The sequence below is a fragment of the Hyla sarda genome, unplaced genomic scaffold, assembly GCF_029499605.1.
Source record: "Hyla sarda isolate aHylSar1 unplaced genomic scaffold, aHylSar1.hap1 scaffold_1543, whole genome shotgun sequence".
NCBI classification, from domain to species: Eukaryota; Metazoa; Chordata; class Amphibia; order Anura; family Hylidae; genus Hyla; species Hyla sarda.
The window spans coordinates 61,803-83,488 of NW_026608179.1; the positions used below are offsets into that span (position 1 = coordinate 61,803).

Here is a 21,686-nt window from a genome sequence, read left to right on the forward strand (position 1 = left end):
GGCGAAAAGGAGAAAAACGTAAAAAAACGTGAAAAAAAAGTAAGAGGAAGAGAAGGGAAAAAAAGGTGGAAATGGGTTTAAAAGTGATTTCGGCGGAGAAATATATATATATATATATATATATATATATATATATATATATATACGCGCACACACACACATATATATAAACGTATTCTCCGTTGAGATATTGCAGCCGCTGCTGTGTCCAGGCCCAGGAGCCTTAGCACTGTGCTGTGATGTCACTCAATACCACTGACATCACTAGGTGTAAACAACATCTCTCCTTTGCTGTGTATGTGACTATGGAGCTGTTTGGTGATGTCGTCTATTATGGCCTTCATAGAAGCAACAGGAGATTGTTGCATCCATCTAGAACCCTCAGAACTACAGTGCTATGATGTCACTCACTTCCACAGGCCTTGCAGAGTGTAAACAACAACAACCCAGCTTTGTTGTGTATGTAACCATAGGGATTTGTGATGTCACCTAGAACCTTCACAGCAGCGACAGCTTTATGAGGAGCATCAGCACTGCTCTGCCTGAGCAGAACCATCACCGCCATAGGTTGTCAAATAACCCGGGTTTAACCCACACAGGTAAGTCCAATGGGGTGCAGGCATGTCCTCTATGCTTACAGCTTCCCGTGGGTGTTGGTTTGATACCGTTTGGGGACAGCCAAGGAGGCATCTGCAGGCAACAAAGGTAGGTGTGTGCTTGTGTGTGTGTTTCCTATGCAGATCCTAAGCCCAGTGTCACATGCAAGTAGGAGGAGTAAGAAGGGTTCCTGGCAAATCCGGGTTATGGATTGCATTTAAAAAGGCCCCGTGGGAGTGCAATGGGCCCCTGTCTTGCTGCTTAGCAATAATGGTATGGGTTTAGGTTCTGCTGTGTGTACTGGTGGTTGACTGCCCCCCAGCCCAGAGTGTGCATGGAAAATTGTCTGGCAGCCTCCCTGACAGCAAGCAGTGATAGTGCCCATGAAGGGGACCTTGTTGGGCCCGCCCCTTTCACGGTTATCGCTTCTCGGCCTTTTGGCTAAGATCAAGTGTAGTATCTGTTCTTATCAGTTTAATATCTGATACGTCCCCTATCTGGGGACCATATATTAAATGGATTTTTGAGAACGGGGGCCGATTTCGAAGCTTGCTTCCGTCGCCCTATGCATTGACCCGATATGGCAGTATCTTCGGGTACAGTGCACCACCCCCTTACAGGGTTAAAAAGAAAGATTCCTACTTTCATTGCTACCTGCTTGCTGGCTAGCCAGCTAGCCAGCCCTGTGGGCCTTGCTGCTGCTGCTGCTGCAGCCAAAAAACAAAAGGTGGTGCTGCTGCTGCTTCTGCTTGTGTCTGGCCGCTGTTGGAGCGTCCAGGCACAGGACTTCTGCTGCTGCTGACTAAATGGCCTCCTTAATTGGATCATTTGAGTAGCCAGCACACCTGTGCAGGTAGGGCATGACATGATAGGCAGCTGCCTTGATAGCGGGTGGGTGCTGAATGTTCCTAATTGACAAAATAAGATTAATGCTTATGAAGAAATATAAAATCTCATCCCTTCCCCAATATCGCGCCACACCCCTACCCCTTAATTCCCTGGTTGAACTTGATGGACATATGTCTTTTTTCGACCGTACTAACTATGTAACTATGTAACATAACATGGGGGGGGGGGGTCTCCTGGCTGTTCACACAGGTGTGTCATTGCTGTACATTGACCATGCATTGCTTCTGTGGTATTGCAAAGGCAAAGACAAATGCTTCCAGCCATCCATTGCACTAATGGATTGGTCATCAGCTGGCTGTCTATGTCCCGCATCAATATAGACCAAAGTACAGAGGGTTAGGCTATGCTATTGTGCACCTACCTGATGCATCAGAAGGTGCGAGGCCCTTGCTAAATTCTGTGCACAGACTTTGAGATCTATGCTTTAGACTGTATCTAAACCTGCTCCAACATGGACTGACATTCTGGCCTACTTTCAGCCGATGCGACTTGTCTGTCGCTGAACAGTCGCTTTTTATGTATTCAGCACCTATGTATAATGTTGTAAAAATGCTCTAGAAGCTAAAGTCGCAGAAATGTCACACATATTTGGCCTGCAACTTTCTGTGCGACAAATTCAGACAGGAAAAATCAGTATAAATCCTTAGAAAATTATCCCCCAGTGTCTCCATCTGCTGGCGGTATTGAATAAGCATTGCTGCACTGATGGGGTATGCATTAGACGAAAAAAAAGAAGAAAAAGAAGAATAATACGCCCAGAAAAGAGGCGAAAAGGAGAAAAACGTAAAAAAACGTGAAAAAAAAGTAAGAGGAAGAGAAGGGAAAAAAAGGTGGAAATGGGTTTAAAAGTGATTTCGGCGGAGAAATATATATATATATATATATATATATATATATATATATATATATATACGCGCACACACACACATATATATAAACGTATTCTCCGTTGAGATATTGCAGCCGCTGCTGTGTCCAGGCCCAGGAGCCTTAGCACTGTGCTGTGATGTCACTCAATACCACTGACATCACTAGGTGTAAACAACATCTCTCCTTTGCTGTGTATGTGACTATGGAGCTGTTTGGTGATGTCGTCTATTATGGCCTTCATAGAAGCAACAGGAGATTGTTGCATCCATCTAGAACCCTCAGAACTACAGTGCTATGATGTCACTCACTTCCACAGGCCTTGCAGAGTGTAAACAACAACAACCCAGCTTTGTTGTGTATGTAACCATAGGGATTTGTGATGTCACCTAGAACCTTCACAGCAGCGACAGCTTTATGAGGAGCATCAGCACTGCTCTGCCTGAGCAGAACCATCACCGCCATAGGTTGTCAAATAACCCGGGTTTAACCCACACAGGTAAGTCCAATGGGGTGCAGGCATGTCCTCTATGCTTACAGCTTCCCGTGGGTGTTGGTTTGATACCGTTTGGGGACAGCCAAGGAGGCATCTGCAGGCAACAAAGGTAGGTGTGTGCTTGTGTGTGTGTTTCCTATGCAGATCCTAAGCCCAGTGTCACATGCAAGTAGGAGGAGTAAGAAGGGTTCCTGGCAAATCCGGGTTATGGATTGCATTTAAAAAGGCCCTGTGGGAGTGCAATGGGCCCCTGTCTTGCTGCTTAGCAATAATGGTATGGGTTTAGGTTCTGCTGTGTGTACTGGTGGTTGACTGCCCCCCAGCCCAGAGTGTGCATGGAAAATTGTCTGGCAGCCTCCCTGACAGCAAGCAGTGATAGTGCCCATGAAGGGGACCTTGTTGGGCCCGCCCCTTTCACGGTTATCGCTTCTCGGCCTTTTGGCTAAGATCAAGTGTAGTATCTGTTCTTATCAGTTTAATATCTGATACGTCCCCTATCTGGGGACCATATATTAAATGGATTTTTGAGAACGGGGGCCGATTTCGAAGCTTGCTTCCGTCGCCCTATGCATTGACCCGATATGGCAGTATCTTCGGGTACAGTGCACCACCCCCTTACAGGGTTAAAAAGAAAGATTCCTACTTTCATTGCTACCTGCTTGCTGGCTAGCCAGCTAGCCAGCCCTGTGGGCCTTGCTGCTGCTGCTGCTGCAGCCAAAAAACAAAAGGTGGTGCTGCTGCTGCTTCTGCTTCTGCTTGTGTCTGGCCGCTGTTGGAGCGTCCAGGCACAGGACTTCTGCTGCTGCTGACTAAATGGCCTCCTTAATTGGATCATTTGAGTAGCCAGCACACCTGTGCAGGTAGGGCATGACATGATAGGCAGCTGCCTTGATAGCGGGTGGGTGCTGAATGTTCCTAATTGACAAAATAAGATTAATGCTTATGAAGAAATATAAAATCTCATCCCTTCCCCAATATCGCGCCACACCCCTACCCCTTAATTCCCTGGTTGAACTTGATGGACATATGTCTTTTTTCGACCGTACTAACTATGTAACTATGTAACATAACATGGGGGGGGGGGTCTCCTGGCTGTTCACACAGGTGTGTCATTGCTGTACATTGACCATGCATTGCTTCTGTGGTATTGCAAAGGCAAAGACAAATGCTTCCAGCCATCCATTGCACTAATGGATTGGTCATCAGCTGGCTGTCTATGTCCCGCATCAATATAGACCAAAGTACAGAGGGTTAGGCTATGCTATTGTGCACCTACCTGATGCATCAGAAGGTGCGAGGCCCTTGCTAAATTCTGTGCACAGACTTTGAGATCTATGCTTTAGACTGTATCTAAACCTGCTCCAACATGGACTGACATTCTGGCCTACTTTCAGCCGATGCGACTTGTCTGTCGCTGAACAGTCGCTTTTTATGTATTCAGCACCTATGTATAATGTTGTAAAAATGCTCTAGAAGCTAAAGTCGCAGAAATGTCACACATATTTGGCCTGCAACTTTCTGTGCGACAAATTCAGACAGGAAAAATCAGTATAAATCCTTAGAAAATTATCCCCCAGTGTCTCCATCTGCTGGCGGTATTGAATAAGCATTGCTGCACTGATGGGGTATGCATTAGACGAAAAAAAAGAAGAAAAAGAAGAATAATACGCCCAGAAAAGAGGCGAAAAGGAGAAAAACGTAAAAAAACGTGAAAAAAAAGTAAGAGGAAGAGAAGGGAAAAAAAGGTGGAAATGGGTTTAAAAGTGATTTCGGCGGAGAAATATATATATATATATATATATATATATATATATATATATATATACGCGCACACACACACATATATATAAACGTATTCTCCGTTGAGATATTGCAGCCGCTGCTGTGTCCAGGCCCAGGAGCCTTAGCACTGTGCTGTGATGTCACTCAATACCACTGACATCACTAGGTGTAAACAACATCTCTCCTTTGCTGTGTATGTGACTATGGAGCTGTTTGGTGATGTCGTCTATTATGGCCTTCATAGAAGCAACAGGAGATTGTTGCATCCATCTAGAACCCTCAGAACTACAGTGCTATGATGTCACTCACTTCCACAGGCCTTGCAGAGTGTAAACAACAACAACCCAGCTTTGTTGTGTATGTAACCATAGGGATTTGTGATGTCACCTAGAACCTTCACAGCAGCGACAGCTTTATGAGGAGCATCAGCACTGCTCTGCCTGAGCAGAACCATCACCGCCATAGGTTGTCAAATAACCCGGGTTTAACCCACACAGGTAAGTCCAATGGGGTGCAGGCATGTCCTCTATGCTTACAGCTTCCCGTGGGTGTTGGTTTGATACCGTTTGGGGACAGCCAAGGAGGCATCTGCAGGCAACAAAGGTAGGTGTGTGCTTGTGTGTGTGTTTCCTATGCAGATCCTAAGCCCAGTGTCACATGCAAGTAGGAGGAGTAAGAAGGGTTCCTGGCAAATCCGGGTTATGGATTGCATTTAAAAAGGCCCCGTGGGAGTGCAATGGGCCCCTGTCTTGCTGCTTAGCAATAATGGTATGGGTTTAGGTTCTGCTGTGTGTACTGGTGGTTGACTGCCCCCCAGCCCAGAGTGTGCATGGAAAATTGTCTGGCAGCCTCCCTGACAGCAAGCAGTGATAGTGCCCATGAAGGGGACCTTGTTGGGCCCGCCCCTTTCACGGTTATCGCTTCTCGGCCTTTTGGCTAAGATCAAGTGTAGTATCTGTTCTTATCAGTTTAATATCTGATACGTCCCCTATCTGGGGACCATATATTAAATGGATTTTTGAGAACGGGGGCCGATTTCGAAGCTTGCTTCCGTCGCCCTATGCATTGACCCGATATGGCAGTATCTTCGGGTACAGTGCACCACCCCCTTACAGGGTTAAAAAGAAAGATTCCTACTTTCATTGCTACCTGCTTGCTGGCTAGCCAGCTAGCCAGCCCTGTGGGCCTTGCTGCTGCTGCTGCTGCAGCCAAAAAACAAAAGGTGGTGCTGCTGCTGCTTCTGCTTCTGCTTGTGTCTGGCCGCTGTTGGAGCGTCCAGGCACAGGACTTCTGCTGCTGCTGACTAAATGGCCTCCTTAATTGGATCATTTGAGTAGCCAGCACACCTGTGCAGGTAGGGCATGACATGATAGGCAGCTGCCTTGATAGCGGGTGGGTGCTGAATGTTCCTAATTGACAAAATAAGATTAATGCTTATGAAGAAATATAAAATCTCATCCCTTCCCCAATATCGCGCCACACCCCTACCCCTTAATTCCCTGGTTGAACTTGATGGACATATGTCTTTTTTCGACCGTACTAACTATGTAACTATGTAACATAACATGGGGGGGGGGGGGTCTCCTGGCTGTTCACACAGGTGTGTCATTGCTGTACATTGACCATGCATTGCTTCTGTGGTATTGCAAAGGCAAAGACAAATGCTTCCAGCCATCCATTGCACTAATGGATTGGTCATCAGCTGGCTGTCTATGTCCCGCATCAATATAGACCAAAGTACAGAGGGTTAGGCTATGCTATTGTGCACCTACCTGATGCATCAGAAGGTGCGAGGCCCTTGCTAAATTCTGTGCACAGACTTTGAGATCTATGCTTTAGACTGTATCTAAACCTGCTCCAACATGGACTGACATTCTGGCCTACTTTCAGCCGATGCGACTTGTCTGTCGCTGAACAGTCGCTTTTTATGTATTCAGCACCTATGTATAATGTTGTAAAAATGCTCTAGAAGCTAAAGTCGCAGAAATGTCACACATATTTGGCCTGCAACTTTCTGTGCGACAAATTCAGACAGGAAAAATCAGTATAAATCCTTAGAAAATTATCCCCCAGTGTCTCCATCTGCTGGCGGTATTGAATAAGCATTGCTGCACTGATGGGGTATGCATTAGACGAAAAAAAAGAAGAAAAAGAAGAATAATACGCCCAGAAAAGAGGCGAAAAGGAGAAAAACGTAAAAAAACGTGAAAAAAAAGTAAGAGGAAGAGAAGGGAAAAAAAGGTGGAAATGGGTTTAAAAGTGATTTCGGCGGAGATATATATATATATATATATATATATATATATATATATATATATATACGCGCACACACACACATATATATAAACGTATTCTCCGTTGAGATATTGCAGCCGCTGCTGTGTCCAGGCCCAGGAGCCTTAGCACTGTGCTGTGATGTCACTCAATACCACTGACATCACTAGGTGTAAACAACATCTCTCCTTTGCTGTGTATGTGACTATGGAGCTGTTTGGTGATGTCGTCTATTATGGCCTCATAGAAGCAACAGGAGATTGTTGCATCCATCTAGAACCCTCAGAACTACAGTGCTATGATGTCACTCACTTCCACAGGCCTTGCAGAGTGTAAACAACAACAACCCAGCTTTGTTGTGTATGTAACCATAGGGATTTGTGATGTCACCTAGAACCTTCACAGCAGCGACAGCTTTATGAGGAGCATCAGCACTGCTCTGCCTGAGCAGAACCATCACCGCCATAGGTTGTCAAATAACCCGGGTTTAACCCACACAGGTAAGTCCAATGGGGTGCAGGCATGTCCTCTATGCTTACAGCTTCCCGTGGGTGTTGGTTTGATACCGTTTGGGGACAGCCAAGGAGGCATCTGCAGGCAACAAAGGTAGGTGTGTGCTTGTGTGTGTGTTTCCTATGCAGATCCTAAGCCCAGTGTCACATGCAAGTAGGAGGAGTAAGAAGGGTTCCTGGCAAATCCGGGTTATGGATTGCATTTAAAAAGGCCCCGTGGGAGTGCAATGGGCCCCTGTCTTGCTGCTTAGCAATAATGGTATGGGTTTAGGTTCTGCTGTGTGTACTGGTGGTTGACTGCCCCCCAGCCCAGAGTGTGCATGGAAAATTGTCTGGCAGCCTCCCTGACAGCAAGCAGTGATAGTGCCCATGAAGGGGACCTTGTTGGGCCCGCCCCTTTCACGGTTATCGCTTCTCGGCCTTTTGGCTAAGATCAAGTGTAGTATCTGTTCTTATCAGTTTAATATCTGATACGTCCCCTATCTGGGGACCATATATTAAATGGATTTTTGAGAACGGGGGCCGATTTCGAAGCTTGCTTCCGTCGCCCTATGCATTGACCCGATATGGCAGTATCTTCGGGTACAGTGCACCACCCCCTTACAGGGTTAAAAAGAAAGATTCCTACTTTCATTGCTACCTGCTTGCTGGCTAGCCAGCTAGCCAGCCCTGTGGGCCTTGCTGCTGCTGCTGCTGCAGCCAAAAAACAAAAGGTGGTGCTGCTGCTGCTTCTGCTTCTGCTTGTGTCTGGCCGCTGTTGGAGCGTCCAGGCACAGGACTTCTGCTGCTGCTGACTAAATGGCCTCCTTAATTGGATCATTTGAGTAGCCAGCACACCTGTGCAGGTAGGGCATGACATGATAGGCAGCTGCCTTGATAGCGGGTGGGTGCTGAATGTTCCTAATTGACAAAATAAGATTAATGCTTATGAAGAAATATAAAATCTCATCCCTTCCCCAATATCGCGCCACACCCCTACCCCTTAATTCCCTGGTTGAACTTGATGGACATATGTCTTTTTTCGACCGTACTAACTATGTAACTATGTAACATAACATGGGGGGGGGGGTCTCCTGGCTGTTCACACAGGTGTGTCATTGCTGTACATTGACCATGCATTGCTTCTGTGGTATTGCAAAGGCAAAGACAAATGCTTCCAGCCATCCATTGCACTAATGGATTGGTCATCAGCTGGCTGTCTATGTCCCGCATCAATATAGACCAAAGTACAGAGGGTTAGGCTATGCTATTGTGCACCTACCTGATGCATCAGAAGGTGCGAGGCCCTTGCTAAATTCTGTGCACAGACTTTGAGATCTATGCTTTAGACTGTATCTAAACCTGCTCCAACATGGACTGACATTCTGGCCTACTTTCAGCCGATGCGACTTGTCTGTCGCTGAACAGTCGCTTTTTATGTATTCAGCACCTATGTATAATGTTGTAAAAATGCTCTAGAAGCTAAAGTCGCAGAAATGTCACACATATTTGGCCTGCAACTTTCTGTGCGACAAATTCAGACAGGAAAAATCAGTATAAATCCTTAGAAAATTATCCCCCAGTGTCTCCATCTGCTGGCGGTATTGAATAAGCATTGCTGCACTGATGGGGTATGCATTAGACGAAAAAAAAGAAGAAAAAGAAGAATAATACGCCCAGAAAAGAGGCGAAAAGGAGAAAAACGTAAAAAAACGTGAAAAAAAAGTAAGAGGAAGAGAAGGGAAAAAAAGGTGGAAATGGGTTTAAAAGTGATTTCGGCGGAGAAATATATATATATATATATATATATATATATATATATATACGCGCACACACACACATATATATAAACGTATTCTCCGTTGAGATATTGCAGCCGCTGCTGTGTCCAGGCCCAGGAGCCTTAGCACTGTGCTGTGATGTCACTCAATACCACTGACATCACTAGGTGTAAACAACATCTCTCCTTTGCTGTGTATGTGACTATGGAGCTGTTTGGTGATGTCGTCTATTATGGCCTTCATAGAAGCAACAGGAGATTGTTGCATCCATCTAGAACCCTCAGAACTACAGTGCTATGATGTCACTCACTTCCACAGGCCTTGCAGAGTGTAAACAACAACAACCCAGCTTTGTTGTGTATGTAACCATAGGGATTTGTGATGTCACCTAGAACCTTCACAGCAGCGACAGCTTTATGAGGAGCATCAGCACTGCTCTGCCTGAGCAGAACCATCACCGCCATAGGTTGTCAAATAACCCGGGTTTAACCCACACAGGTAAGTCCAATGGGGTGCAGGCATGTCCTCTATGCTTACAGCTTCCCGTGGGTGTTGGTTTGATACCGTTTGGGGACAGCCAAGGAGGCATCTGCAGGCAACAAAGGTAGGTGTGTGCTTGTGTGTGTGTTTCCTATGCAGATCCTAAGCCCAGTGTCACATGCAAGTAGGAGGAGTAAGAAGGGTTCCTGGCAAATCCGGGTTATGGATTGCATTTAAAAAGGCCCCGTGGGAGTGCAATGGGCCCCTGTCTTGCTGCTTAGCAATAATGGTATGGGTTTAGGTTCTGCTGTGTGTACTGGTGGTTGACTGCCCCCCAGCCCAGAGTGTGCATGGAAAATTGTCTGGCAGCCTCCCTGACAGCAAGCAGTGATAGTGCCCATGAAGGGGACCTTGTTGGGCCCGCCCCTTTCACGGTTATCGCTTCTCGGCCTTTTGGCTAAGATCAAGTGTAGTATCTGTTCTTATCAGTTTAATATCTGATACGTCCCCTATCTGGGGACCATATATTAAATGGATTTTTGAGAACGGGGGCCGATTTCGAAGCTTGCTTCCGTCGCCCTATGCATTGACCCGATATGGCAGTATCTTCGGGTACAGTGCACCACCCCCTTACAGGGTTAAAAAGAAAGATTCCTACTTTCATTGCTACCTGCTTGCTGGCTAGCCAGCTAGCCAGCCCTGTGGGCCTTGCTGCTGCTGCTGCTGCAGCCAAAAAACAAAAGGTGGTGGTGCTGCTGCTGCTTCTGCTTCTGCTTGTGTCTGGCCGCTGTTGGAGCGTCCAGGCACAGGACTTCTGCTGCTGCTGACTAAATGGCCTCCTTAATTGGATCATTTGAGTAGCCAGCACACCTGTGCAGGTAGGGCATGACATGATAGGCAGCTGCCTTGATAGCGGGTGGGTGCTGAATGTTCCTAATTGACAAAATAAGATTAATGCTTATGAAGAAATATAAAATCTCATCCCTTCCCCAATATCGCGCCACACCCCTACCCCTTAATTCCCTGGTTGAACTTGATGGACATATGTCTTTTTTCGACCGTACTAACTATGTAACTATGTAACATAACATGGGGGGGGGGGGGTCTCCTGGCTGTTCACACAGGTGTGTCATTGCTGTACATTGACCATGCATTGCTTCTGTGGCATTGCAAAGGCAAAGACAAATGCTTCCAGCCATCCATTGCACTAATGGATTGGTCATCAGCTGGCTGTCTATGTCCCGCATCAATATAGACCAAAGTACAGAGGGTTAGGCTATGCTATTGTGCACCTACCTGATGCATCAGAAGGTGCGAGGCCCTTGCTAAATTCTGTGCACAGACTTTGAGATCTATGCTTTAGACTGTATCTAAACCTGCTCCAACATGGACTGACATTCTGGCCTACTTTCAGCCGATGCGACTTGTCTGTCGCTGAACAGTCGCTTTTTATGTATTCAGCACCTATGTATAATGTTGTAAAAATGCTCTAGAAGCTAAAGTCGCAGAAATGTCACACATATTTGGCCTGCAACTTTCTGTGCGACAAATTCAGACAGGAAAAATCAGTATAAATCCTTAGAAAATTATCCCCCAGTGTCTCCATCTGCTGGCGGTATTGAATAAGCATTGCTGCACTGATGGGGTATGCATTAGACGAAAAAAAAGAAGAAAAAGAAGAATAATACGCCCAGAAAAGAGGCGAAAAGGAGAAAAACGTAAAAAAACGTGAAAAAAAAGTAAGAGGAAGAGAAGGGAAAAAAAGGTGGAAATGGGTTTAAAAGTGATTTCGGCGGAGAAATATATATATATATATATATATATATATATATATATATACGCGCACACACACACATATATATAAACGTATTCTCCGTTGAGATATTGCAGCCGCTGCTGTGTCCAGGCCCAGGAGCCTTAGCACTGTGCTGTGATGTCACTCAATACCACTGACATCACTAGGTGTAAACAACATCTCTCCTTTGCTGTGTATGTGACTATGGAGCTGTTTGGTGATGTCGTCTATTATGGCCTTCATAGAAGCAACAGGAGATTGTTGCATCCATCTAGAACCCTCAGAACTACAGTGCTATGATGTCACTCACTTCCACAGGCCTTGCAGAGTGTAAACAACAACAACCCAGCTTTGTTGTGTATGTAACCATAGGGATTTGTGATGTCACCTAGAACCTTCACAGCAGCGACAGCTTTATGAGGAGCATCAGCACTGCTCTGCCTGAGCAGAACCATCACCGCCATAGGTTGTCAAATAACCCGGGTTTAACCCACACAGGTAAGTCCAATGGGGTGCAGGCATGTCCTCTATGCTTACAGCTTCCCGTGGGTGTTGGTTTGATACCGTTTGGGGACAGCCAAGGAGGCATCTGCAGGCAACAAAGGTAGGTGTGTGCTTGTGTGTGTGTTTCCTATGCAGATCCTAAGCCCAGTGTCACATGCAAGTAGGAGGAGTAAGAAGGGTTCCTGGCAAATCCGGGTTATGGATTGCATTTAAAAAGGCCCCGTGGGAGTGCAATGGGCCCCTGTCTTGCTGCTTAGCAATAATGGTATGGGTTTAGGTTCTGCTGTGTGTACTGGTGGTTGACTGCCCCCCAGCCCAGAGTGTGCATGGAAAATTGTCTGGCAGCCTCCCTGACAGCAAGCAGTGATAGTGCCCATGAAGGGGACCTTGTTGGGCCCGCCCCTTTCACGGTTATCGCTTCTCGGCCTTTTGGCTAAGATCAAGTGTAGTATCTGTTCTTATCAGTTTAATATCTGATACGTCCCCTATCTGGGGACCATATATTAAATGGATTTTTGAGAACGGGGGCCGATTTCGAAGCTTGCTTCCGTCGCCCTATGCATTGACCCGATATGGCAGTATCTTCGGGTACAGTGCACCACCCCCTTACAGGGTTAAAAAGAAAGATTCCTACTTTCATTGCTACCTGCTTGCTGGCTAGCCAGCTAGCCAGCCCTGTGGGCCTTGCTGCTGCTGCTGCTGCAGCCAAAAAACAAAAGGTGGTGCTGCTGCTGCTTCTGCTTCTGCTTGTGTCTGGCCGCTGTTGGAGCGTCCAGGCACAGGACTTCTGCTGCTGCTGACTAAATGGCCTCCTTAATTGGATCATTTGAGTAGCCAGCACACCTGTGCAGGTAGGGCATGACATGATAGGCAGCTGCCTTGATAGCGGGTGGGTGCTGAATGTTCCTAATTGACAAAATAAGATTAATGCTTATGAAGAAATATAAAATCTCATCCCTTCCCCAATATCGCGCCACACCCCTACCCCTTAATTCCCTGGTTGAACTTGATGGACATATGTCTTTTTTCGACCGTACTAACTATGTAACTATGTAACATAACATGGGGGGGGGGGGGGGTCTCCTGGCTGTTCACACAGGTGTGTCATTGCTGTACATTGACCATGCATTGCTTCTGTGGTATTGCAAAGGCAAAGACAAATGCTTCCAGCCATCCATTGCACTAATGGATTGGTCATCAGCTGGCTGTCTATGTCCCGCATCAATATAGACCAAAGTACAGAGGGTTAGGCTATGCTATTGTGCACCTACCTGATGCATCAGAAGGTGCGAGGCCCTTGCTAAATTCTGTGCACAGACTTTGAGATCTATGCTTTAGACTGTATCTAAACCTGCTCCAACATGGACTGACATTCTGGCCTACTTTCAGCCGATGCGACTTGTCTGTCGCTGAACAGTCGCTTTTTATGTATTCAGCACCTATGTATAATGTTGTAAAAATGCTCTAGAAGCTAAAGTCGCAGAAATGTCACACATATTTGGCCTGCAACTTTCTGTGCGACAAATTCAGACAGGAAAAATCAGTATAAATCCTTAGAAAATTATCCCCCAGTGTCTCCATCTGCTGGCGGTATTGAATAAGCATTGCTGCACTGATGGGGTATGCATTAGACGAAAAAAAAGAAGAAAAAGAAGAATAATACGCCCAGAAAAGAGGCGAAAAGGAGAAAAACGTAAAAAAACGTGAAAAAAAAGTAAGAGGAAGAGAAGGGAAAAAAAGGTGGAAATGGGTTTAAAAGTGATTTCGGCGGAGATATATATATATATATATATATATATATATATATATATATATACGCGCACACACACACATATATATAAACGTATTCTCCGTTGAGATATTGCAGCCGCTGCTGTGTCCAGGCCCAGGAGCCTTAGCACTGTGCTGTGATGTCACTCAATACCACTGACATCACTAGGTGTAAACAACATCTCTCCTTTGCTGTGTATGTGACTATGGAGCTGTTTGGTGATGTCGTCTATTATGGCCTTCATAGAAGCAACAGGAGATTGTTGCATCCATCTAGAACCCTCAGAACTACAGTGCTATGATGTCACTCACTTCCACAGGCCTTGCAGAGTGTAAACAACAACAACCCAGCTTTGTTGTGTATGTAACCATAGGGATTTGTGATGTCACCTAGAACCTTCACAGCAGCGACAGCTTTATGAGGAGCATCAGCACTGCTCTGCCTGAGCAGAACCATCACCGCCATAGGTTGTCAAATAACCCGGGTTTAACCCACACAGGTAAGTCCAATGGGGTGCAGGCATGTCCTCTATGCTTACAGCTTCCCGTGGGTGTTGGTTTGATACCGTTTGGGGACAGCCAAGGAGGCATCTGCAGGCAACAAAGGTAGGTGTGTGCTTGTGTGTGTGTTTCCTATGCAGATCCTAAGCCCAGTGTCACATGCAAGTAGGAGGAGTAAGAAGGGTTCCTGGCAAATCCGGGTTATGGATTGCATTTAAAAAGGCCCCGTGGGAGTGCAATGGGCCCCTGTCTTGCTGCTTAGCAATAATGGTATGGGTTTAGGTTCTGCTGTGTGTACTGGTGGTTGACTGCCCCCCAGCCCAGAGTGTGCATGGAAAATTGTCTGGCAGCCTCCCTGACAGCAAGCAGTGATAGTGCCCATGAAGGGGACCTTGTTGGGCCCGCCCCTTTCACGGTTATCGCTTCTCGGCCTTTTGGCTAAGATCAAGTGTAGTATCTGTTCTTATCAGTTTAATATCTGATACGTCCCCTATCTGGGGACCATATATTAAATGGATTTTTGAGAACGGGGGCCGATTTCGAAGCTTGCTTCCGTCGCCCTATGCATTGACCCGATATGGCAGTATCTTCGGGTACAGTGCACCACCCCCTTACAGGGTTAAAAAGAAAGATTCCTACTTTCATTGCTACCTGCTTGCTGGCTAGCCAGCTAGCCAGCCCTGTGGGCCTTGCTGCTGCTGCTGCTGCAGCCAAAAAACAAAAGGTGGTGCTGCTGCTGCTTCTGCTTCTGCTTGTGTCTGGCCGCTGTTGGAGCGTCCAGGCACAGGACTTCTGCTGCTGCTGACTAAATGGCCTCCTTAATTGGATCATTTGAGTAGCCAGCACACCTGTGCAGGTAGGGCATGACATGATAGGCAGCTGCCTTGATAGCGGGTGGGTGCTGAATGTTCCTAATTGACAAAATAAGATTAATGCTTATGAAGAAATATAAAATCTCATCCCTTCCCCAATATCGCGCCACACCCCTACCCCTTAATTCCCTGGTTGAACTTGATGGACATATGTCTTTTTTCGACCGTACTAACTATGTAACTATGTAACATAACATGGGGGGGGGGGGTCTCCTGGCTGTTCACACAGGTGTGTCATTGCTGTACATTGACCATGCATTGCTTCTGTGGTATTGCAAAGGCAAAGACAAATGCTTCCAGCCATCCATTGCACTAATGGATTGGTCATCAGCTGGCTGTCTATGTCCCGCATCAATATAGACCAAAGTACAGAGGGTTAGGCTATGCTATTGTGCACCTACCTGATGCATCAGAAGGTGCGAGGCCCTTGCTAAATTCTGTGCACAGACTTTGAGATCTATGCTTTAGACTGTATCTAAACCTGCTCCAACATGGACTGACATTCTGGCCTACTTTCAGCCGATGCGACTTGTCTGTCGCTGAACAGTCGCTTTTTATGTATTCAGCACCTATGTATAATGTTGTAAAAATGCTCTAGAAGCTAAAGTCGCAGAAATGTCACACATATTTGGCCTGCAACTTTCTGTGCGACAAATTCAGACAGGAAAAATCAGTATAAATCCTTAGAAAATTATCCCCCAGTGTCTCCATCTGCTGGCGGTATTGAATAAGCATTGCTGCACTGATGGGGTATGCATTAGACGAAAAAAAAGAAGAAAAAGAAGAATAATACGCCCAGAAAAGAGGCGAAAAGGAGAAAAACGTAAAAAAACGTGAAAAAAAAGTAAGAGGAAGAGAAGGGAAAAAAAGGTGGAAATGGGTTTAAAAGTGATTTCGGCGGAGATATATATATATATATATATATATATATATATATATATATATATACGCGCACACACACACATATATATAAACGTATTCTCCGTTGAGATATTGCAGCCGCTGCTGTGTCCAGGCCCAGGAGCCTTAGCACTGTGCTGTGATGTCACTCAATACCACTGACATCACTAGGTGTAAACAACATCTCTCCTTTGCTGTGTATGTGACTATGGAGCTGTTTGGTGATGTCGTCTATTATGGCCTTCATAGAAGCAACAGGAGATTGTTGCATCCATCTAGAACCCTCAGAACTACAGTGCTATGATGTCACTCACTTCCACAGGCCTTGCAGAGTGTAAACAACAACAACCCAGCTTTGTTGTGTATGTAACCATAGGGATTTGTGATGTCACCTAGAACCTTCACAGCAGCGACAGCTTTATGAGGAGCATCAGCACTGCTCTGCCTGAGCAGAACCATCACCGCCATAGGTTGTCAAATAACCCGGGTTTAACCCACACAGGTAAGTCCAATGGGGTGCAGGCATGTCCTCTATGCTTACAGCTTCCCGTGGGTGTTGGTTTGATACCGTTTGGGGACAGCCAAGGAGGCATCTGCAGGCAACAAAGGTAGGTGTGTGCTTGTGTGTGTGTTTCCTATGCAGATCCTAAGCCCAGTGTCACATGCAAGTAGGAGGAGTAAGAAGGGTTCCTGGCAAATCCGGGTTATGGATTGCATTTAAAAAGGCCCCGTGGGAGTGCAATGGGCCCCTGTCTTGCTGCTTAGCAATAATGGTATGGGTTTAGGTTCTGCTGTGTGTACTGGTGGTTGACTGCCCCCCAGCCCAGAGTGTGCATGGAAAATTGTCTGGCAGCCTCCCTGACAGCAAGCAGTGATAGTGCCCATGAAGGGGACCTTGTTGGGCCCGCCCCTTTCACGGTTATCGCTTCTCGGCCTTTTGGCTAAGATCAAGTGTAGTATCTGTTCTTATCAGTTTAATATCTGATACGTCCCCTATCTGGGGACCATATATTAAATGGATTTTTGAGAACGGGGGCCGATTTCGAAGCTTGCTTCCGTCGCCCTATGCATTGACCCGATATGGCAGTATCTTCGGGTACAGTGCACCACCCCCTTACAGGGTTAAAAAGAAAGATTCCTACTTTCATTGCTACCTGCTTGCTGGCTAGCCAGCTAGCCAGCCCTGTGGGCCTTGCTGCTGCTGCTGCTGCAGCCAAAAAACAAAAGGTGGTGGTGCTGCTGCTGCTTCTGCTTCTGCTTGTGTCTGGCCGCTGTTGGAGCGTCCAGGCACAGGACTTCTGCTGCTGCTGACTAAATGGCCTCCTTAATTGGATCATTTGAGTAGCCAGCACACCTGTGCAGGTAGGGCATGACATGATAGGCAGCTGCCTTGATAGCGGGTGGGTGCTGAATGTTCCTAATTGACAAAATAAGATTAATGCTTATGAAGAAATATAAAATCTCATCCCTTCCCCAATATCGCGCCACACCCCTACCCCTTAATTCCCTGGTTGAACTTGATGGACATATGTCTTTTTTCGACCGTACTAACTATGTAACTATGTAACATAACATGGGGGGGGGGGGTCTCCTGGCTGTTCACACAGGTGTGTCATTGCTGTACATTGACCATGCATTGCTTCTGTGGTATTGCAAAGGCAAAGACAAATGCTTCCAGCCATCCATTGCACTAATGGATTGGTCATCAGCTGGCTGTCTATGTCCCGCATCAATATAGACCAAAGTACAGAGGGTTAGGCTATGCTATTGTGCACCTACCTGATGCATCAGAAGGTGCGAGGCCCTTGCTAAATTCTGTGCACAGACTTTGAGATCTATGCTTTAGACTGTATCTAAACCTGCTCCAACATGGACTGACATTCTGGCCTACTTTCAGCCGATGCGACTTGTCTGTCGCTGAACAGTCGCTTTTTATGTATTCAGCACCTATGTATAATGTTGTAAAAATGCTCTAGAAGCTAAAGTCGCAGAAATGTCACACATATTTGGCCTGCAACTTTCTGTGCGACAAATTCAGACAGGAAAAATCAGTATAAATCCTTAGAAAATTATCCCCCAGTGTCTCCATCTGCTGGCGGTATTGAATAAGCATTGCTGCACTGATGGGGTATGCATTAGACGAAAAAAAAGAAGAAAAAGAAGAATAATACGCCCAGAAAAGAGGCGAAAAGGAGAAAAACGTAAAAAAACGTGAAAAAAAAGTAAGAGGAAGAGAAGGGAAAAAAAGGTGGAAATGGGTTTAAAAGTGATTTCGGCGGAGAATATATATATATATATATATATATATATATATATATATATATATACGCGCACACACACACATATATATAAACGTATTCTCCGTTGAGATATTGCAGCCGCTGCTGTGTCCAGGCCCAGGAGCCTTAGCACTGTGCTGTGATGTCACTCAATACCACTGACATCACTAGGTGTAAACAACATCTCTCCTTTGCTGTGTATGTGACTATGGAGCTGTTTGGTGATGTCGTCTATTATGGCCTTCATAGAAGCAACAGGAGATTGTTGCATCCATCTAGAACCCTCAGAACTACAGTGCTATGATGTCACTCACTTCCACAGGCCTTGCAGAGTGTAAACAACAACAACCCAGCTTTGTTGTGTATGTAACCATAGGGATTTGTGATGTCACCTAGAACCTTCACAGCAGCGACAGCTTTATGAGGAGCATCAGCACTGCTCTGCCTGAGCAGAACCATCACCGCCATAGGTTGTCAAATAACCCGGGTTTAACCCACACAGGTAAGTCCAATGGGGTGCAGGCATGTCCTCTATGCTTACAGCTTCCCGTGGGTGTTGGTTTGATACCGTTTGGGGACAGCCAAGGAGGCATCTGCAGGCAACAAAGGTAGGTGTGTGCTTGTGTGTGTGTTTCCTATGCAGATCCTAAGCCCAGTGTCACATGCAAGTAGGAGGAGTAAGAAGGGTTCCTGGCAAATCCGGGTTATGGATTGCATTTAAAAAGGCCCCGTGGGAGTGCAATGGGCCCCTGTCTTGCTGCTTAGCAATAATGGTATGGGTTTAGGTTCTGCTGTGTGTACTGGTGGTTGACTGCCCCCCAGCCCAGAGTGTGCATGGAAAATTGTCTGGCAGCCTCCCTGACAGCAAGCAGTGATAGTGCCCATGAAGGGGACCTTGTTGGGCCCGCCCCTTTCACGGTTATCGCTTCTCGGCCTTTTGGCTAAGATCAAGTGTAGTATCTGTTCTTATCAGTTTAATATCTGATACGTCCCCTATCTGGGGACCATATATTAAATGGATTTTTGAGAACGGGGGCCGATTTCGAAGCTTGCTTCCGTCGCCCTATGCATTGACCCGATATGGCAGTATCTTCGGGTACAGTGCACCACCCCCTTACAGGGTTAAAAAGAAAGATTCCTACTTTCATTGCTACCTGCTTGCTGGCTAGCCAGCTAGCCAGCCCTGTGGGCCTTGCTGCTGCTGCTGCTGCAGCCAAAAAACAAAAGGTGGTGCTGCTGCTGCTTCTGCTTCTGCTTGTGTCTGGCCGCTGTTGGAGCGTCCAGGCACAGGACTTCTGCTGCTGCTGACTAAATGGCCTCCTTAATTGGATCATTTGAGTAGCCAGCACACCTGTGCAGGTAGGGCATGACATGATAGGCAGCTGCCTTGATAGCGGGTGGGTGCTGAATGTTCCTAATTGACAAAATAAGATTAATGCTTATGAAGAAATATAAAATCTCATCCCTTCCCCAATATCGCGCCACACCCCTACCCCTTAATTCCCTGGTTGAACTTGATGGACATATGTCTTTTTTCGACCGTACTAACTATGTAACTATGTAACATAACATGGGGGGGGGGGGGTCTCCTGGCTGTTCACACAGGTGTGTCATTGCTGTACATTGACCATGCATTGCTTCTGTGGTATTGCAAAGGCAAAGACAAATGCTTCCAGCCATCCATTGCACTAATGGATTGGTCATCAGCTGGCTGTCTATGTCCCGCATCAATATAGACCAAAGTACAGAGGGTTAGGCTATGCTATTGTGCACCTACCTGATGCATCAGAAGGTGCGAGGCCCTTGCTAAATTCTGTGCACAGACTTTGAGATCTATGCTTTAGACTGTATCTAAACCTGCTCCAACATGGACTGACATTCTGGCCTACTTTCAGCCGATGCGACTTGTCTGTCGCTGAACAGTCGCTTTTTATGTATTCAGCACCTATGTATAATGTTGTAAAAATGCTCTAGAAGCTAAAGTCGCAGAAATGTCACACATATTTGGCCTGCAACTTTCTGTGCGACAAATTCAGACAGGAAAAATCAGTATAAATCCTTAGAAAATTATCCCCCAGTGTCTCCATCTGCTGGCGGTATTGAATAAGCATTGCTGCACTGATGGGGTATGCATTAGACGAAAAAAAAGAAGAAAAAGAAGAATAATACGCCCAGAAAAGAGGCGAAAAGGAGAAAAACGTAAAAAAACGTGAAAAAAAAGTAAGAGGAAGAGAAGGGAAAAAAAGGTGGAAATGGGTTTAAAAGTGATTTCGGCGGAGAATATATATATATATATATATATATATATATATATATATATATATACGCGCACACACACACATATATATAAACGTATTCTCCGTTGAGATATTGCAGCCGCTGCTGTGTCCAGGCCCAGGAGCCTTAGCACTGTGCTGTGATGTCACTCAATACCACTGACATCACTAGGTGTAAACAACATCTCTCCTTTGCTGTGTATGTGACTATGGAGCTGTTTGGTGATGTCGTCTATTATGGCCTTCATAGAAGCAACAGGAGATTGTTGCATCCATCTAGAACCCTCAGAACTACAGTGCTATGATGTCACTCACTTCCACAGGCCTTGCAGAGTGTAAACAACAACAACCCAGCTTTGTTGTGTATGTAACCATAGGGATTTGTGATGTCACCTAGAACCTTCACAGCAGCGACAGCTTTATGAGGAGCATCAGCACTGCTCTGCCTGAGCAGAACCATCACCGCCATAGGTTGTCAAATAACCCGGGTTTAACCCACACAGGTAAGTCCAATGGGGTGCAGGCATGTCCTCTATGCTTACAGCTTCCCGTGGGTGTTGGTTTGATACCGTTTGGGGACAGCCAAGGAGGCATCTGCAGGCAACAAAGGTAGGTGTGTGCTTGTGTGTGTGTTTCCTATGCAGATCCTAAGCCCAGTGTCACATGCAAGTAGGAGGAGTAAGAAGGGTTCCTGGCAAATCCGGGTTATGGATTGCATTTAAAAAGGCCCCGTGGGAGTGCAATGGGCCCCTGTCTTGCTGCTTAGCAATAATGGTATGGGTTTAGGTTCTGCTGTGTGTACTGGTGGTTGACTGCCCCCCAGCCCAGAGTGTGCATGGAAAATTGTCTGGCAGCCTCCCTGACAGCAAGCAGTGATAGTGCCCATGAAGGGGACCTTGTTGGGCCCGCCCCTTTCACGGTTATCGCTTCTCGGCCTTTTGGCTAAGATCAAGTGTAGTATCTGTTCTTATCAGTTTAATATCTGATACGTCCCCTATCTGGGGACCATATATTAAATGGATTTTTGAGAACGGGGGCCGATTTCGAAGCTTGCTTCCGTCGCCCTATGCATTGACCCGATATGGCAGTATCTTCGGGTACAGTGCACCACC

General features: G+C 46.1%; 10 non-coding genes across 10 annotated transcripts; all 10 read left to right on the plus strand.

Annotated features, from left to right (window-relative positions):
* The first annotated feature begins 1,018 nt into the window (after positions 1-1,018).
* LOC130309947 (U2 spliceosomal RNA) lies at positions 1,019-1,209 on the plus strand. Its single transcript, XR_008858516.1, has one exon. It is a non-coding gene; the product is annotated as a U2 spliceosomal RNA (small nuclear RNA).
* A 2,082-nt stretch (positions 1,210-3,291) lies between these two features.
* Positions 3,292-3,482, plus strand: LOC130309949 (U2 spliceosomal RNA). Its single transcript, XR_008858518.1, has one exon. It is a non-coding gene; the product is annotated as a U2 spliceosomal RNA (small nuclear RNA).
* A 2,085-nt stretch (positions 3,483-5,567) lies between these two features.
* On the plus strand, positions 5,568-5,758 carry LOC130309950 (U2 spliceosomal RNA). Its single transcript, XR_008858519.1, has one exon. It is a non-coding gene; the product is annotated as a U2 spliceosomal RNA (small nuclear RNA).
* A 2,086-nt stretch (positions 5,759-7,844) lies between these two features.
* Positions 7,845-8,035, plus strand: LOC130309951 (U2 spliceosomal RNA). The gene has a single exon (XR_008858520.1). It is a non-coding gene; the product is annotated as a U2 spliceosomal RNA (small nuclear RNA).
* Positions 8,036-10,114: 2,079 nt separating this feature from the next.
* Positions 10,115-10,305, plus strand: LOC130309952 (U2 spliceosomal RNA). Its single transcript, XR_008858521.1, has one exon. It is a non-coding gene; the product is annotated as a U2 spliceosomal RNA (small nuclear RNA).
* Positions 10,306-12,389: 2,084 nt separating this feature from the next.
* On the plus strand, positions 12,390-12,580 carry LOC130309953 (U2 spliceosomal RNA). Its single transcript, XR_008858522.1, has one exon. It is a non-coding gene; the product is annotated as a U2 spliceosomal RNA (small nuclear RNA).
* Positions 12,581-14,665: 2,085 nt separating this feature from the next.
* LOC130309954 (U2 spliceosomal RNA) lies at positions 14,666-14,856 on the plus strand. Its single transcript, XR_008858523.1, has one exon. It is a non-coding gene; the product is annotated as a U2 spliceosomal RNA (small nuclear RNA).
* A 2,084-nt stretch (positions 14,857-16,940) lies between these two features.
* Positions 16,941-17,131, plus strand: LOC130309955 (U2 spliceosomal RNA). Its single transcript, XR_008858524.1, has one exon. It is a non-coding gene; the product is annotated as a U2 spliceosomal RNA (small nuclear RNA).
* A 2,088-nt stretch (positions 17,132-19,219) lies between these two features.
* Positions 19,220-19,410, plus strand: LOC130309956 (U2 spliceosomal RNA). Its single transcript, XR_008858525.1, has one exon. It is a non-coding gene; the product is annotated as a U2 spliceosomal RNA (small nuclear RNA).
* A 2,086-nt stretch (positions 19,411-21,496) lies between these two features.
* On the plus strand, positions 21,497-21,686 carry LOC130309958 (U2 spliceosomal RNA). The gene has a single exon (XR_008858527.1). It is a non-coding gene; the product is annotated as a U2 spliceosomal RNA (small nuclear RNA).